The sequence below is a fragment of the Danio rerio genome, chromosome 4 (assembly GCF_052040795.2).
Source record: "Danio rerio strain M-AB ecotype USA chromosome 4, GRCz13ab, whole genome shotgun sequence".
Classification (NCBI taxonomy): domain Eukaryota; kingdom Metazoa; phylum Chordata; class Actinopteri; order Cypriniformes; family Danionidae; genus Danio; species Danio rerio.
Window position 1 is genome coordinate 21,732,749 of NC_141024.2, and position 19,025 is coordinate 21,751,773.

Sequence of the window (19,025 nt, forward strand, 5' to 3'; positions counted from 1 at the left end):
TCTTTGGGAGACCTTTTCCAGGACTTTTCTTGAAGGTTTTACTCCACATGCTTGTTGACCTGCTCTGTGGGCAACGTTGTTAGTTTATGCATAAGTGACAGAGAACACCTGTGGTGCGAAGATCTCAGACTGCTCTTCATTCTGATTCTACGCATTTGCATTAGCCCGCAAATGAACATACAGGCTGTCAGCTGTGAAACCAACCTGTCAATACCAAACTCGTCTTCCCCACTGAGAGAGTGAGATTACCCAGCTGATTGGAAAATCAACAGGAGGAAATGACACTGGCTTTATGGGTTATTTCTTAATGCTTGCATTTGAGTCTATTGATTGCGCCACAAGAACACCTTTTGGTTTCCTCATGGCTGTTTCTGCACATTATGTTGAATAGTTTAAGGCGGTCCTAAGTCATGTTGTGTCAAAACAATTTAACTAAGTCTTAAAACTTTTTGTTAACATTTAAATCTCAATTAAATTGTAGCTGGCTGTTTAAGTCATTCTGATTTCTCCTGGCAATGATAACCCTGTTAACTAACTTTTTGTTTTTTGTATTAAATGTAACAGCCGGGACTTTCTTTATCTATAAGTGGAATAATATTTTCTATTAGTGTTTATTGACCTCTGCTATTTCGCTTTCAGATCAGAAGAACGCTGCTCCCTGTGACTTCAGTGAGAGAAAGAGTCTGAGGCCAGCTTCAGCAGCAAGCTACCTTGAGTTAAAGGTTAGTCTTTGTCCTGTGGCTTCAAAGACCAGACGTACACACACACTCAGACACGCATGCATCCGTTTGGTTTCATTAGAAATGCCAGGGGGCTGGAGAGGTTCCCTGTCCATTCATAGCCAAACACCTGCACGGCTTTCATCCCCTATCTGTCCACTCAGCCTTTATCACCTGCACCCAGCCAACCATAGCAAGCGCACACATGCGTGCAAACACACAGCATCTAAACAAACCATACACACTAGACATGCCACACACACTGCTAATTCACACAAATACATTCCGCATGCCAAAGTACAACGCAAACGTTTGTGTACAGGAACAGCCCAACACAGACAGCATACAATCACTCAAACACATCCTGCTAAAAAGTAAACGTAAGACTATAATGAATTTTTACAGCTTTCTAACCAAGTGTTATGGTTTAAGACAACATACAATAAAATATCCTCAATAAAAAGCATCATTCAAAGCTCAAATAGACATTTTTTTTAGCATTTCGTCCGTTCATAGTTCTGAAAAAAGAAGGAAATGTCATCAGTAGTAACGCATTACTATAAATTACAGATCTTAATTCTTTTCCAAAGCTGTATGCATTCAAATGGATCTATCTGCTGCTTTTGACACCAGATCTTCTCAACCCTCATTACAAGGTGCATTTCAGGAACTGCCACTTGTGGTTGGATCCTTACTGCTTAGGTAGATCCTTTGTCCAGTACATAAAGTTTAACATGCTAATGACTTTCCTTAAGGCTTGCTTCTTGAACCACTTCTCTTCTCTGTCTTATCTGTGATCCAAAAATATGGCTTATCGTGAAACTGAAACTCTCATTCTGGTCTGATGTCATATGATGAAGACTTGCATCTTAGCGTATATGAAAGACATTGCTTGCTGGAAGATTTAACATAGTCTAATGCAGTTAGACCTTAGACTGAACTCTAAAGGTTTAGGGCTTCTTTGAATGGTTAAGCACTGCCCATGGGGCCATATGACATATACTGTAGGTTGTTTTATGTCGCACCATGTTCAGGGGTCTACGACAGGTCGGTATGCAAGCAGTTCATTATTCGTTTATGAACATCTCAAAACTTTTACAGCAACAGTGCATCAATCTCCTAAATTATCTATTAGCAAAACACATAGGAAATCAGTACTGCATGTAGACTTTGTTTTAAGATCCAAACCTTTTATTGGTGATGCATTTCTACATGAATATATTGCAGACTGAGATGACAGTGCAAACCATTTGTTCCTATATTCTTTAAAAGCAAGTGGTTTTGTTTCAATTATGAGTAGCGACAAATAAAAAGACTCTCTATAGTTTTGAAAAGTGTCTCACTTCTATCTGTATGACAAAAATAATAGACTATTTGAAGATCCTTTCACTGCCAGCAGGAAAAAGAAGTTTAGTCAATTTGATAAATGTCCATTGTCACCAATGTTTAGCCAAAAAGACAAACTTGTAACATCTGTTTGGAGAATATCTCCCACTTTAATTCCAACAAGCAGTTCTGGAGAACCAAACACGACAAAATCATCAAACTACTGTATGGGCGTCTGTTCTTTTTGTGTGTTTGTGTGTGAAGAGGCAAATTAGCAGCGTAGGATCTTTAGGGATACCTTCAAAATTCTGACAAACTGTCTTTTGCCATAACCAGTTGGCAAACCAGTTAAAATACAGTACTTCCATTAGCCTCTTAAGGCCTTAGCTGTTTTTATTTTTTTTTGTATTTTTATTAAGCCCTTAAGCTCTTTGCTATTTGGGCTTATTGGAAGCTAATTAGAATAAAACCTAAGTATCATCTTTTGATATGATGTACGTTTAGAGGAAAATGATGTCCACATATGTGCACTCGAAAATTCCATAAAACTCAATAAAGTCACCTCAGTGTAATAGAATGCAAAACTCTTTACTTCTGCCTTGAACACAGCAGTTTTTTTCCTGGCTATTTGAAGTCATCATTACACATACACACATTTTTTAAAATGTTTTGACTATCAGAGAGTAAAAACAACATTTTTTGCCCATTTTGGACAGTTAAAATTAGTGTATGGGACATTTCAGATGCTGCAATACAGTTGCAGGGTGACAATGTATATTTGTAACAAAATATAAAACATTCAAAGCATAGTAAATAGCCACTTAAGAGCTAAACTCTTGGCCATATTTTAATGATTTGTACAGACTTTTACCTTGACTGTTAAATGCTGGTGGAATGACCTTTCCAACTCAACCCGTCTTCTCATCAGTAAAATACTGCAGATGCATCTTTTCCATCTACGATTTGACCAATACATTTGAATTAATTCAGTTTAATTCATTTTTATTTATATATTTATAAGCCTTTACAGTTACTTATTAGTGTTTTATTTTAAATGCAGAAATATAAATGATTAAATAAGCAAACAAACCATAAACTCTCTATTTGAAAGTTTGAAATAAAAAATGTACTTTCATTTACGATTATATAGGTGAGTTCATCTGCATAAAATACACAAAATAAATAAAAGCACAATGACAACAATAGATAAAGATATAAATGAAATAGACAGCTTTGTTGGTGGATAACAGTTAAACACAATTAACCTTTGTTAAAATTGTAAACTTTGTAATTTGTTACACCCAAACGGTTTAAATTCATTTGAAATTCACAGACCTTTCACAAATCCTTCACATTATTAGTGTAGGTCATGTTATATTATTCCAGACTTTTGCTGAAACAATATATATTGTGCAATCCTACTTCACAGTTTCACATTTATTATGTAAAATCTGGAGGTCAAGGCTAGCCATTCTCTTGAATGGCAGAACATATTTGCATGAGGTATTCTTGGTGGTTATGGTACAGTCACGTAGGCTTGGGCCGGTATAAGACTTTGACGGTATGATGACCTTGGATAAAAATATCACAATATCATGGTATTGAAATATAAAATATTATCTTTTTAAATGTCTAGGTAAAAAACAAAACAATTTTCCCATTTGTAGACAATATATTTTAATTTGATAAACATTTAAAATATTTTGAAGCAGTAAACATGTCAGGCTAAATAATTCTATTGAATTATTGACTTCTGCTGTCTTCATTTGTTTCAAAAACACTGTATATTTTTACAATTTAAAACGGCTTCTTTGGAGATCTTTTTTGCTGGATACTGCTGTCCTAAAAAAATGTAAAAAGTAAATAAAAAATCTTACTCAAACCTTAGGAATGGTGTAGCAGAAAATTGACGGTTTTAAAATCTTGACTTTTTCAAACTGCAGTATACCTTGAAAACGGTTATCGTCCCATGCCTACAGTGAAGCCTCGTTCTCTAAACACATCCTGGTGACTAGTCTTTTTAGCAGAGGACACACCAAGAGCTCCTACTTGTTTCAAATATCTCATTTCGAGTCACTGAGAGAATCGATACCTGCGCCGCATAATATAAAAACAGTGTGCTCTGCCTCTGTCAATCTGTCATTGTCATTCAATATGTCAAATGCAGAGGCTGCAACCCAATTTCTAGGCAGCTTGTTTGCTCTCATGTGGGAGGTGCCAGACTCGGCTATCCGTTTCCCCTTCATGGGTTAAAGAGTTTGACTAATGCGATATTGATTTGGCTCTCTGGATGGAAAAGACACAAACGCGTCTTATTGAAATATGGATAGTCAAGCCGTTGAGAAAATATTAAAAGTCCTCCAGGGGAGGGGGAGATCAACATTAAGCTGCATTTTACCCTTCAGCATAAAAAAGGTTAAAACCGTAAACTCTTTGTGTTGATGAAGAATAAATAAAAAGCCTGTTGTGAGCTCTGTACTTTCCAATGAATTTCAGCACACAATAAGTTGTCCTTCAAAGTTCGGATTTGAATAGGTGGAAATGCCCACACACTCAGCAAGGACACGGTGAGACTCTGTAAGATCAGACTGAGAAGATCAAAAGAATTAAAAACCCGCTCTTGCACCCATTAAAACGTTTACTTGCGCAAATAATTATTTATCACTGCATAAGCTAACTACTGTAGGTAAAGGCTCTGGATGAGATTAGTAAGTACAAAGTACTTTTGCTAAACTAAGCATCTTTTGTTCTGCTGGCTTGGTAAAGGACGCTGAGTAGTCATTTGGGAAGGCATTGTGTTTGATTCAGACCTTGTTAAAATGCCATTTTGTTTTGAGCGCAAGGGGCTCTGCACCTCTGGGCAAGTACGAAGGGACTGAGACCGTGATCTTAGTGCTGGATTGGTGCGAACGGTCCAATTTTTCATCCTTATTGGTCATGACATATCCAAAGTGGCAGAGCGTGGGCTTGAAGGAGAACGGTGGATGCTTCAACCAGGCAGGGAACTCTCACGCTGCCACATTTGTCCCTGCAGGGTCTTCTGCACAGTCTCGAACAACAACAAAATTCAGTATTGACTATTAAAGCCAGAGAGGTTAAAAACCAGAGCTCTTAGTTGTTCTCACACTTATTGTTTACTCTGCTTTAATATTCTGAACTATATACCTGAACTCGTGTTGGTAGCAGTGTAGCATTAGCTTAGCAGTCAGGGTGGTTACAGTTACTCAGCAAAATACATTTTTATGCATTTATTTTTTCAGTTGGCAATGCAGATTTGCTGTGCTGACCAACAGAAATGCTTGGTTAAAAGGGACATCTGTGCAAGTTATTCTATTTCAAAGCTATTTACAGTGGGCAATGCAATAAATTCAGGGGTGCACATACATATTGTATATACTGATATACAAGTGCGCAAACGAGATTAAAATTAAAAACGTGGACCGGATACAGAGCTAGAACAGCGCTTTTGCATACCAAATTTCATTTATTTGGATGGGATTCAAATGGAGTGGGCATAACACATATTGTACAACTTTGCCATGCTTGTGGTTTTGAAGAAAGAATGTAAAATAATGTTGGTCTCGGTGTGCACATCAGATGCAGTTGCAGTCACATCTGCAAATTGTGCCCGATTCTGCCTGAAATGGGTACTCATGACAAGCAGCAGACCGGAAGTCATTCATCTCCAATTTTCAGATCATATTCGTATGGGTAATATTCTGTATTATGTATTCCAGTGTTGTCCAACACTTCGGTCTAACTCTCCAATGTTATCAAATCAGGTGTGTGCAAGATTCTAATAATTTTTCTAAGAATTAATTTTTCATAAACAAGTTGAAATAATTAAAATTTTTAATACTCCTCATGTTCCTTGCAAAATTGTTGGTGGTTTATGCATTTCTGTTTGTTATTTGCAAATATAATTTCGATTTACCATGGAGAATGCACTACTTTACATGACATACATACAAACAAAGCACACTCACACGCTTTTAATCACTGTTTAGTTCTGGACATGTGCCTAGAGAGAAAATTTCTGTATTTTTAGGTGTCACATAAGCAATTTGACAAGATTCTCTAGGTCGTTTGTCCAAAAATAGTCTGGACACACAATATATAGGTACTGCATATTAGAGCTCCTGCTATCCATTGTTTTGTAAATCAATTAATCTACAACTGTGATTGATTAATTGTGATCAATTGAGTAAGATTTTTTTCATTGAAGATTTTGGTGGTGGTGTTTTTTTTACCAGAAATGACATTAAGCAAAAATGCTATACAGAAGTGATACACACACACACACACACACACACACACACACACACACACACACACACACACACACACACACACACACACACACACACATAAATATATATATATATATATATATATATATATATATATATATATATATATATGTATATATATATATATATATGTATATATATATGTATATATATATATATATATATATATATATATATATATATATATATATATATATGTATATATATATATATATGTATATATGTATGTATATATATATATATATATATATATATATATTTTATTTTTTTTATTTTTTTATTTTATTTTTTTTTTAATGAAACATTAGTTGTTACAAATTTAATGTATTTTTTTGTAATTGATTTATTCCTGATAGATTCTGAGTTTTTGAGAATAGATTGAAAATCGTCAGAGAAAGAATTGCAATGCTTCACACACACCTACAAAATAGAGAAGCTACACAACAGCTGTCATTTTCTTAGGACTTTGTTGGTGTCATTATTGTTAGATTAATTTCGGTTTTGAAACAGATTTTTGCATAGCTTGTCAGCGTGCTATGGCTCAGTGTAGTAAATGCTGTCCAATATGAAAGAACATGCTGGCTTTTCCTGACAAAATGCTCAGCGAAATAATCTTCAGTTAAGCCTATAGCCCAGGGGTGGCCAGCCCTGTTCCTGGAGAGCCACCTTCCTGCAGATTTCAGTTGCTACCCATATCAAACACACCTGAACTAATTAATCTGAACACCACATGAAAATTACAGGCAGGTATGTTTGATATGGGTTGCAGCTGAAATCTGCAGGAAGGTGGCTCTCCAGAAACAGGGTTGGCCACCCCTGTTATAGCCCAAAGCCACATAGAGTTCAACATTTAAATATAAAGAATATTTTATAAATAAATAAAAAGTGGCTTCATTGAGTTTTTGCCTTTATTTTGTGTAAAAACAAATTAGCCCAGTGGAAGTATGCACTTCTAATGGTTGAAAGCTATCGTCAAGGACATCTCCAAGGGGACAGGCACAAGAGCTACAATAGTGCCATGATTGTGCTAGAATTACGTGGCTTACATTATCTTATCAAAACTAGCACAATCTACCACCCATAGTGCACACTAATGTCAAAGAACTCATTTGAGAGCAGGAAAGGTTTTTGTTTGAGTCGGGGCTTTCGACACTCTCATCAGATACACGCCTGTAGTTACCCAGCTGAGCTGTATCTGCTACCCAAAGCACATCGTATTGTTTTTGGTTATGGCATAACTGGGGCAGGCAGAACGCCTTTCTAACTTTCAGCACAGGATGTTGGCACAATTCATCTGTCATCCCTCAACCCCAAAACCCATCTGCCTTAGAGGCAGCAGCAGTCTCACAAACACCTCTGAACTCTCCATCAGCTATACATGTGAATCTCACACTCTATAATAAACAGCTGTCTTTGCAGTTTAGGTGAAAAATCCCTTCACATATATCTTTTAAACAGACTACATCTATACAATATCTTAAGCACCTCTTTTAATTTAAAAACAAAATTCTTATAATTTAGTTAAAATGGGGTAATATTATAGTAAATGCAGTAAATCAACATGAAACATTCCCAACCTAACATGAATTTATGAATCATTTACTATAAATGCTTATTCACAGCAAGATAAGTATTTTGTATTCCAGTGGTTGCGTTAGACTTTCTCATTGTGATGGACAGGTTTGTAAAAATGTCAATCTAATATTACCTGTACTACTTTTTGTTTCATATATTTTATGTCCCGTTTCCACTTTGTGGCACGTTACGGTACAATACGCAGTTTCCACTGTCAAAAGCTACCAAAAAGTGAATCGTACCATACCACTTTTTGGGTACCATTTCGAAAGAGTACCTAGTACAACAAAAAAGTACCAAAAAGCGGAGCAAGACATGCAGCTAAATGCTATTGGTGTACAGAGATACATCACTAGCTCGTAAACAAGCAGGAGAATGAAAACAAAGAAAGCATCATTTTTAAATGCACAGCTGAGACATTACACTGTAATAATATATACATATAAGAATGAGCCCTGGTCGACCTGAGCTTAAACAAACCTTATCGTTGTCTTGATGAACAGCCACAAAGCTAGAATTTAGAATAGCAGAATTTACGTTGTACACCATAGTTGTTTACAACACCTTCAAAAGTGTGAGCGGTTTAACTTTCTCCAGAGAGCTCGCCGCGTGTCTATAAATAACGAACTTTTTGAGCTGATGATAATGACAACGTGCGCGTGATAATTGCATTGCTTCTGACATCCGATCCTTTCAGAAACTGACAACAGAGAGGCAGAGAGGCAAAGGAGAAGCCAGAAAAAACAAAGGAACAAATGGTTTTTTCAGCAAACATGAACAAACTGCCATGTTTAAATATTATCATCACCTTTTGGACTATTATGAACTCGGGAATGAAAGAATTATTTTCTAACAAGAGGTTAAATGTGCTGGTGAAGATTGAAGATACAGATGACAGGTTACTGTGGGTTATATGTTGTGTGTTGTTTTTGAACCCAAATAAGGACTAAAGGTTTGCTGTGTGTACTTTTTCATTAATTTCTGTAAGTGAATGTAAGTGCTTTTCATATAATATGTGAACGACCTCTACAGCTTTACTAGCTTTTTATTTCCTTAAAAGAGAATGACGTCAACGGAAACTTTTTGTCGTACACCACGCTCACCTTTGGTACTCATTTGGCATTACAAAAGCAAGCCCGATAAAGGTGACCCATACCGACCCGTACTATATTGTACTATACCACTCAATGGAAACGGGGCATTAAATAATAACAAAACATTCAATAACTTTAGTTTTCAGTTCACATTTTTATTATGAGCTTGCAGCATGAGTAGGCTATACATGTTGTTATGAAGAGAACAGAGAATTGTGCATTCAACACCATACAAAGATGTTTAAAGGACGCTTTAAATTAATCAAAAGTGATGTTATAGACGGGTCACAAAACATGATAATGCCACAAGAAATTATATTTTCTATTCATCAGAGAAAGCTGAAAAAATATAATATGCTGTTTCCAACGTTATCTATTTTATTTATTATTTGTTGTACTTTGGATCAGTGCATGCAAGTTTGGTGAGCAAAAGAGACTTTAGAACTATTTTAAAAGAATGATTCCAGAATTTATGACCTGTAGTGTACAATGCAATATTTACCTTGATCTGCAGAATTATTAGACACAAAGTCACTCCAAATAGAGTAATTCTCTATATAATTAAGCCAAATATATATAATTTTGTTCCGAAACTCACTTTTTATGAGTTTTTTAACATTACAATATCCCAAATTTAAAAAAAATTATTTAGATTTTCTCTGTTGTGATGACATAGGTAAAGGAGCCTAATCATTTCTTAGTATAATAAATTGAATTTGCCTTCAGGGCTATACCCTGATATACCACTAAGTCAATCACCAGGGATATTTCTTAAAAATAAAATAAGCACAACCTACAGAAATATACATTTGATTCAGCGCATTTGCAAATTGTAATTCATTAGTTTGGACAGATGTATTTTATGTGAAAATTATACCTGCATTTTTTTTTTTATTATTCTTGCTGAGCGTTCTCATTGACCTGCTATGTATATCGCAAAAGTAAATGGGGTCAATTTGGATTTCATGGGGACTTCAACAAAAAGAAGTGTTATTGATTCTTTCTGCAATGACCCACTTACATGTTTAAGCACGTTTTCCCATTATGAAGGTTTCCGCACACCACTGCTGTGTTTTACAAGGAATCTATTGATGTCCCGTTGCTGTGGGACAGGGCAATTCGTTTAGGCATCATGATGTATTACCAAGGCCTGACTGTGTTGTTGGGTCATTAGTTTACTTAATACTGGATCCTGGGGAGTGCTAAAATACTATGTTCTCTCACACATGCATCACCTGCTGCGCTCTTGTGTGTGCTATAGGACACTATTTTTCTTTTCTTGAACAAAAGCCTCTTGGAAAGAGGAAAACCAATATGTGCTATGATGAATTAAACATATAGAAGTGGAGTTTAACCTGGTTGGTCTCATCTTCTCAGAATGACAGGTAATTAGGGATGTGACGTGCATTTTAATAGTATCGCCTGGCAAAGAGAGCAAAGGTGAGTTCATTCCAACACTTAGTTCACTGCTTTGGAAAGGCTGCTTTATTGTGGAAGTTACTGTGAAGATGTATGGAAGTTGTTCATTTCAAAAGCCAGACTTTTCATTGATGTCAAATGGCACCAGTTGGTGAGAGCTTTAGCCAAGAGGAAGAATATAAGTGGGAAAACAACTGAAATTGTATATTGGCCTCAGACTTGTGGGCAAGTTTATTAGTACTTTTATAATCCTATATTGTGTTTTCCATTAAGGAAATTAGTTCTGAATGATTCATTTTACCACATTACCACATATTATATATACTCTACCTGGAGGAGTAGTAAAATACATGTAAAGTCTGTACACACACACACACACACACACACACACACAAACACACACATACAAATTATTTGTAACCGTATTAATTACGTTATGGTTACAATTTATATAGATGATAAGCTAGTTCCAATTGATTTTGAATAATATTTTAGATTATCTGATTGATAAATTTAAATTTTAAAGTCATTTCTATTCAGTTAACTGTGTGTGGTCTGAAGCAACGTGTAGTAGTGCTCATCATCAACTAAGGTTGTCAAAATGAATTGTTTCTTTGATGTGCCGGAATGTGGACGATTTGATATGAGTTCAGTAATAGAGCATAACCACTTATAATGTACGGACATAATTTATATCATATACACTATGTTGTGGTAGCTTACTATGACGAGGGACGTGACTCACTAAAATTACTTAAAAAGCAGAAAGTATAGAAAAATCACTGCTTGTGAGTTTGCTGGTACAGTCTTTCAGTCTGACCCTGAAGTACAGTAGGACTCGGCAGGTAGGGAGGAAATAAAAACTAAAAAGCTCCATCTCTGCTTTTCTCTCTCACACACACACACTGTGGATCTTTGACCTGAGTTTTCTCCACTGTGTCCATTATGGATCAGTTGTCTGTGTCTCTGCTCTGTGAACACCACTGACCGTTACAGCCAATCACAGCCCTTTCTGTTGGGCATGTGAACCCAATGGCCAATCATAGGCTTTATAGAACTCACTCGACAAAGCTCAAAAAGCAAGCGGGGTTACTATTTATGTATGCAAGTTCATCGTCTGATTCATCGAGAACAGATGATTCTTTTGAATTAACCATAAATTAATCATTGATTATGTTTACCCAAAGCCAGTGTGAAATGATTCACTAACCGGATGATCTGGGCATTGTAGTGAACTGTGCTTGTTCAATGATATTGAACTGTCACAGCATTAATTGTGATCAATGTTGCTTTGGCTGTCAATGTTGACTCAGCTTTTATTTATTTATACTGATTGCTTTCCTGTAAAATTTGACTCTTGTACATAGAGATAATTATCAGGGAAGTGAGCACTCGTCACAAAATTTGGTCCATTCAATGAGTAAAATCAACTGTATAGCTTGGAGAACTGCACCAATTGTCTTGGCTACTTTTTAATATAATTAATAATGTAGCCACAGCCATTTCACAAGACCGGTTACTCACTGAAGCTAAGCCGGCCTGAGCCTGGTCAGTACCTGGATGGGAGACCACATGGGAAAACTAGCTTGCTGTTGGAGGTGGTGTTAGTGAGGCCAGCAGGGGGCACACAACTCCTGACAAGAGCCTAATGCCCCAGTATAGTGAAGGGGACACTATACTGTCAGTGGGTGCCGTCTTTCGGATGAGAGGGTAAACCGAGGTCTTGACTCTCTGTGGTCATTAAAAATCCCATGACACTTCTCATAAAGAGTAGAGGTGTAACCCTGGTGTCCTGGCCAAATTCCCTCCATCGGCCCTAACCCATCATGACCTACCAATCAACCCCATCCACAGAATTGGCTCTATCACTGTCCCTCCACTCCACCTATAGCTGGTGTGTGGTGAGCGCTCTGGCGCTGTTGTCCTGTGGCTGGCATTGCATCATTCAAGTGGATGATACACACTGTTGGTGGTGTGGTGAGACCCCACTCATGATTGTGTATGGCCATACACAACAAATGTGCTATATAAATACAAGAAGTAACATGTTTGGTGTGTTTGGTTTGGAATTGAAGTATAGCTTGCAGCATGAAACAGCACAGTATTCCATTCACTTGTGTTACATAGCTTAAGCATTTCAAAGTATTTTAAAGTATTGAAATACATTGCTAAGTACTTTTGATAGCATGTATTTTATAAATTGTTGTGAAATACATTTTAAAAGTAACTATCCTAGCCATGGCCTTAAGTTTGAGATTTTTTATATCAAGCCCATAATAAATTGATTTGTTACAAGATTTTGCTTTTTAATAATGTAATAAAAACACATCCTCAACAACATGACAAAGCAGCACAGCATATTTTCATAATAGTAATAGATACAGTAGTAATAAAAATGCATCCTCAAATCAGCATTTATAAGGAATTTTGAGACTGGAGTAAAACTCTCTGTAATAAGTCACATTTGTATATTCAATCAATGTATTATATTTTTGACAGCATAAACTCTTGGTATTCCCCGAACTGTTAAACTGTTCTCCAAATCATTTTACACTTCTACACGTCTGACCTGTTGTTGTGTGAGTTGTGCTCTTCTTTCCTCTTTCTCTTCCCTCAGGCTTGCTCTCTCCATTATTCTAAGTTAAGTCACTCATCTCTGTCTATCTCTTCCTTCTCTTAGCACTTTGTGTTCTTCTTTCATGACAGTCTAGCACTTTAAATTGAAGCTTGTTTGTTTGCGTTGAAGCATCTAAATGCATCTTTCAGACCCACTGTTTCTAGTGGTCTTGAATCCACAAACACTTGACCGAGCATCACTCTTGGCCAATGTTTTCAGATAAATTGACTTCAAGGCTACAGTTGAAGAAACTCCAGAAGTCACAATTACAGCTTGAGGGGGCTGATTCTAATGCGCTGCTTCATTACATGGACAGGATTTAACCGGATGTTGCAACAGTTGTATGCATGATAATTTAATTATCAGACTCTCGACAAACACGTTTAATGAGTGCTCTCCAAAGCCGACCTGATCCTCGGCCCAATCCACAGCTCCAAGCCCCACACAGACATAGTCTAACCTGTGCAGACAGCACACTTTTTTATGCCAGTTTTTGCATTATAATTGGATCAATCAACGTGACACTTTTGTAAATTTTCCACATCTTTTAGTTTATTCATAAATGAATAAAAATGTTTAGGTTTATGTAACTGTCGTTTTATAGTTTTGTTTTAGCTTAACTGTGAGATATTTGTACACTGTAAAACCCAACAGTCAACTTTATCAAATGAAATGAGTGTAGTTAACTCAAAATTTACTGAAAGTTAATTCTACTAATTTAAAAAGAGTTTTGAACTCAGTGTTAAGGGTAATGAGTTAATAAAAATTCCTCATTACTTCAACTTAAATGGAGTAAGTTCACAGCACTGATATAGATTAGTTATTAACTCAAATGGTTTGTTGCAGTCGGTTTCCTCTAACAATTTAGTTGGCTTAACCTATTGGGTTTTACAGCACTCAGTTGGTTTGAGTTTTCTTCATTTATTGGGTTTTGTGCTTAAATTGCTTCTTTTACTCAAATGGATTAAGTTCACAGTACTCATTTGGATTTGTTTTTTAACTGGGATGGTTTGTAATCGGTTTGCTCAAATGTTTGAGTTACCTTAACTTTTTGGGTTTTAAAGTGTAGTTTATTTAGTGTTATATTATTGTTGTTGTTGTTGTTGTTGTTGTTTTCATATCAAGTTTAAATGAATGATCATTAAATAAAAACTATTTGTTTTAGTTATTTTTGTACACATTTTGATCCCCTTTCATATAGCGTCATTTAAAGTATTATTTGATTATTTGAAATATATTTTTATATTTCAGACTGTATTGTGAAGACTTGTTGCTTTGGGGTGGAATATGTTTAGGCAGGACAGGTCTATTTATGTACAGTCAGGGTCATAAATAATGGGACATCGACACAATTCTGATGCTTTGGGCTCTTTACATTTTTTTTATCTGGACCTTTTATCTGCTCATTGTAATTGGGATATTGAGGAAATGACACACACCTAGACATGGAACAGCTTAGAAGCCAATTGTCCAATTACTTTTAGTCCCTTAACAAGTGGGAGAAACATGCAAACTGTTGTAATTCCTACAGCGTTCACCTGATTTGGATGTAAATACCCTCAAATTTAAGCTGACAGTCTGCAGTTAAAGCAAATCTTGTTTGTTTCGTTTTATTCGAATGCATTATTTTGGTGTATAGAGCCAAAATGTAAGATTCGTGCCAATGTTCCAAGATTTATGAATCTGATTGTAGCTCATTTAATACACAATGGTTTTACATAGTATACAAAATCTGAGCAGGTTTTGCAATCAAACTATATAGGGCCCTATCATACACCCGGCGCAGTGTGGCGCAAGGCGTGACGCAGTAGTCTTTTGGTAGTTTGGCGCAAGATTCATTTTGAGGCGCTGCGCTGTTTAAATAGCAAATGCATTAGCGCTCATTTTTGCGCCCATAGGCGTTCTGGTCTAAAAAGGAAGGCGTTCTGAGGCGGACCGCTGGCGCGTTGCTATTTTGAGAAACTATAATAGATTTTTCATTAGACCAAAACCAACCCGGTCTAAACTCCGGCACAGAGTTGCGCCTCGCTTACGCACTGCTTAATACGCACAAGAGAGCAATAGGCAAATATCTTTCCATATGAAAAAAAATTAAATATTAAGGATATATATAGGATATAATAAGAATAGATATAGGATATAAATATAAAGGATTAAAATATTACAAAACATTATTTTCTAGCCTACATAAATATGAAAAACCACTGCTTTTATGTCTTCTTCATCTCGGGAGGCTTTTTCAGTTCATTCATAACAATTTGCTTTTGTATAAAGTTATTATTATTAGCAGTATTATTTATTATATCCATATGTATATTTGTTTTATTAAAAACAAGCTCAGATTTGCCCACCTGCAGGTTTTAGACCATATGGGGCAAAGCATGTGTTTTAGGATATAACTCAGGTTTTGAGCACATTTTGCTATTATTATTCATTTATTCGTTTGCTGAAAATTAGAACTGAATTTAGAAATAGTTTTAAAACGAATATTTGCGCTTAACAAACAAAAGTATTTATTTATAGACTAATTGATGTCTGTGCGTAAAGGTTTCCCTATCCAAGAGCAAAAGTGAAAGTGATCCATTATCTCTCATTCTCACGCAGTAGATGCTCTGTTTATGCTCTGTTAACTGTTTGCTTGTGAAATGCTCATTTTTTCCACTTATACTTACTTTGCGTCCTGTAAATAGCGAATGCGCTCTTGGCGCGACGCAGCTGACTCTTAAAGGGAATGGGAGATGAGACTTGGTTTATTGTTAAAACACACCTACAACTCATTAAGAAAATAAACTCAACCCTTTTAGACCATGCGCCGAAGCTCAAGGCAGATTTCCCGTCCCTAAATTAGCAAAAACGCGTCCTGACACGCCCTGAAAGCATTTGCGCCCTGCGTTTTGCGCTTTGCGCATGGACTGTCAAAATAGAGCCCATAGAGTCTAAACCATGTTATTTGTATAAAAGCAAGCACTCTGTGGGAGCGTATATAAACAAGAGTCTTTGTTTGCAGTACGACTGTGGAACTTCCATCAGTATGAGGTCATCGGGTCAAACTGGGGCCATGAAAAAGTCTTAATTACTCACCCTGAGTAGAATGGCCAATGAGTCGGCTCTTGTAGACATTAAATCACAGCAGCTCACTTCAGCTCTGATGCCTCCATTAAATTGATCCCAGTGGGACTGAATCCCTCAGTCTTTTTTCTCTATCGCACAGAGCACAGGTGTTTACCAGATGCTGGCCGACAAAGGAATCCTACTACATTTAGATCTTTGAAGACCTTTGCTTTCATCTCCAACTATTAGCTTTGTGCTGGAATAAGTCCTTAACAGCAACACATAGTTTTCACAGGCTAGAATTCTCTTGTCGACACTTGCAAGAAACGGTTGATTTATACTTTTACATCTTATTTGACTAGATCTGCATTAATTAAGTAGGGGAGCCAAAGATTGGAAGTATGATTACAATAGACGTCCTGGACGTTCCCTCTCTCGTACACTTCATTAGCATCCAAACATCTGCAGTGTGTCCTCCTCTCCTGTCAGAAACAATGGCCTCCGCAGGTGTCAGGAGGAGAAGAGTGGGAGTGTGAGCGCATGTTTGTATGTTTGCGCCTAGTTTGGTAGCATTCGCCAGCGACAACTCTGAAATGAACACCTGCGTTCGGTGAAGAAAAATATGGATGGTTCCCAGGCATCCAGGACAAGACAGAAAGAGACAATGAGGGAATGATGAAAATAAAGCTGTTTCGCTTGAGTCTGGCAGGTTGATGCTCCTGGCGAACGGGAAGCATAATTAAACTATCAGAAGTAATTAAGAGAGGTTTCTCTGCCTAAAATGCATTTAAAATCTCCTGCATCTATCTGCTCCAGATCCACACGCAAACACGGCTCTATCAATTCAGCTCGTTTTAAACTGATTATAATTGCCAGTTTCGAAACGATGTCTACAAAATCGGGCAAAGCCACCATGAAACAAGCTTACAAATGTCTGTCGTGTGACATCCAAGTGTTCTAGGTAACAAATGAAGGGGTGAATGTGCTTCTTATTCTTGTCAATTAAACCTTGCGCAAAATGCAAAAATGCATCTCTCAAGGGTTTCCATTCATTAGCAGTGGCCTAATGGGTGTATTGTGCATCTCAGAGAGCATATATTGTATGGAAGTTGAGAACAGGCAAGCACTCATGTTAATGATGCTCACTGGGTGCATCCAGTTCTCACAGCTTAAAGTACCCTTGACCTTTTGTGGGGCTGAGAGTCCTCTTGCTCAGGAGACATGCTTTGATCAAGACCTTCCCTCCATTTCCACTCTTTCTCTATGCATTCTTCATTCGTCTTGGTCTTTTTCTTGCTGGAGACATATTTTCAAGATTGTTTTATTCATCAAGGAGAGACTCATTCTGCAGTTGTACATTTGTTGAGGATAAGAATTTTGTCTGAGCCAAGAGGTGATTTTGAGTTTTAGTTTTGAGACGAGTGGCATTCAAAGTATCTTTAAAAAGACAAAATTATTAGCTCTACTTAGAATATTTAGTTCTGTTCAATTGAGATAATTTAATATCTATTTTCTAATTAATCATTTATGTTGACAGTACATAGTATTTTACTAGCTATTTTACAAGATACTAATCTTCAGTTTAATGTGCAATTTTAAGGCTTTAATTGGGTTAACTGGAGAAGTCATTGGAAAACAGTGGTTTGTTCTGTAGCCAATCAAAAATTCTTAAGGGTTCTTATAGTATTGACCTTAGCAGTTTTTACTTTTATGTTCCTGTCAAACTAAAATAATTGATAAATATTCTAAAACTTGCGAAGTATTCTAGCAAGATGCACACAAATGCAATGTTAAGACCAAACACAAGCTTCTTTATTTTTTATTGTTTACATTTTCAATGGACTTAATCTGTAAAAACAGTACATTTCCAATAATTAATTGATTAATACATCTATTAATACTGAACTTTGATCCTTGAAATCACCTGTTTAAATGTGTTTTGTCTTATTATTCTATGTATAAACTGGTTTAACGTACCTATTTTACTAAATGCTAGGGTTGTCGTGATAATATTAATTCACTTTATGGTACTATACTAGCTGGAGTATTGTGATACCAAGTAGTCTTGCAATACTGTAATTCATAACTCAAATTTATGAAATAAAGAAAATTGTCAGAAATGCTATATTTAATACGTTATAATAGGCCAACTTGAATTGAATTATAATTCTCATATTATTGAAACAAGCATTTAAACATCACTTCATCCAAAATGTTGTTTTTGTTTATTTTTTAGATAAGTGACCAACAAAAAATACATTAAAATCAAGATACAAATTATACTGAATAAAATGTGTTACAAAAAGATCAAATTAGGCTATACAAGTGGTCAAAAAAAATTTTAATTTCAATGTTTCCTGTTGCTCTTTTGGCTTTGTCATGTTTTTTTTTTTTTTTTTTTAGAATCATATTGACAAGATCAGAAATGAACAGATTCAGATGTGTGTTTAAATATAAATTTATAATAGACTATTGCACATTTTCTGACGCTTCAGTTCGAACACACATCTGAATCTGTTCATTTCTGTTCTTTAAAGGCATGAATTCTACATAGTTTTGCAACCTTAAAGGGCTCCACAGACTATTCAAATAAAGTGGTCTGTTGTTGCATAAACGTGGGAGCATTTTAATGACTTTTTTACATGCAACATTATGTAGTAGATAGACTGTAGAATGAGAATACTAGTGTTCACAAACTACAGTAGCGCCGCCTTTATTTTGGAGCCATAATATCACGAAACTACCATAGTACCGGTAACCCTACTACATACAGTACTATGTTCAACATACATATACAGTACATACTGTATATGCAGGAGATATGTGTTAATTGGTCCCTACCTTCTCTTAATCACACCAGCTTGGAGTTCCTGTTACACTTTCACTCTCTAAACTGCAGTAATAAACGCCACAC

The 19,025-nt window shown here is 36.1% G+C and overlaps 1 protein-coding gene across 8 annotated transcripts in view; it reads left to right on the forward strand.

Annotated features, from left to right (window-relative positions):
* The window catches only part of syt1a (synaptotagmin Ia), a 325,144-nt gene that overhangs the window by 181,727 nt on the left and 124,392 nt on the right, over positions 1–19,025 (forward strand). For all 8 annotated transcript variants that reach the window (XM_087246495.2, XM_087246494.2, XM_087246498.2 and 5 more), the window contains 1 exon segment: positions 640–722. The gene's annotated coding sequence lies outside the window, so the exon portion shown is untranslated.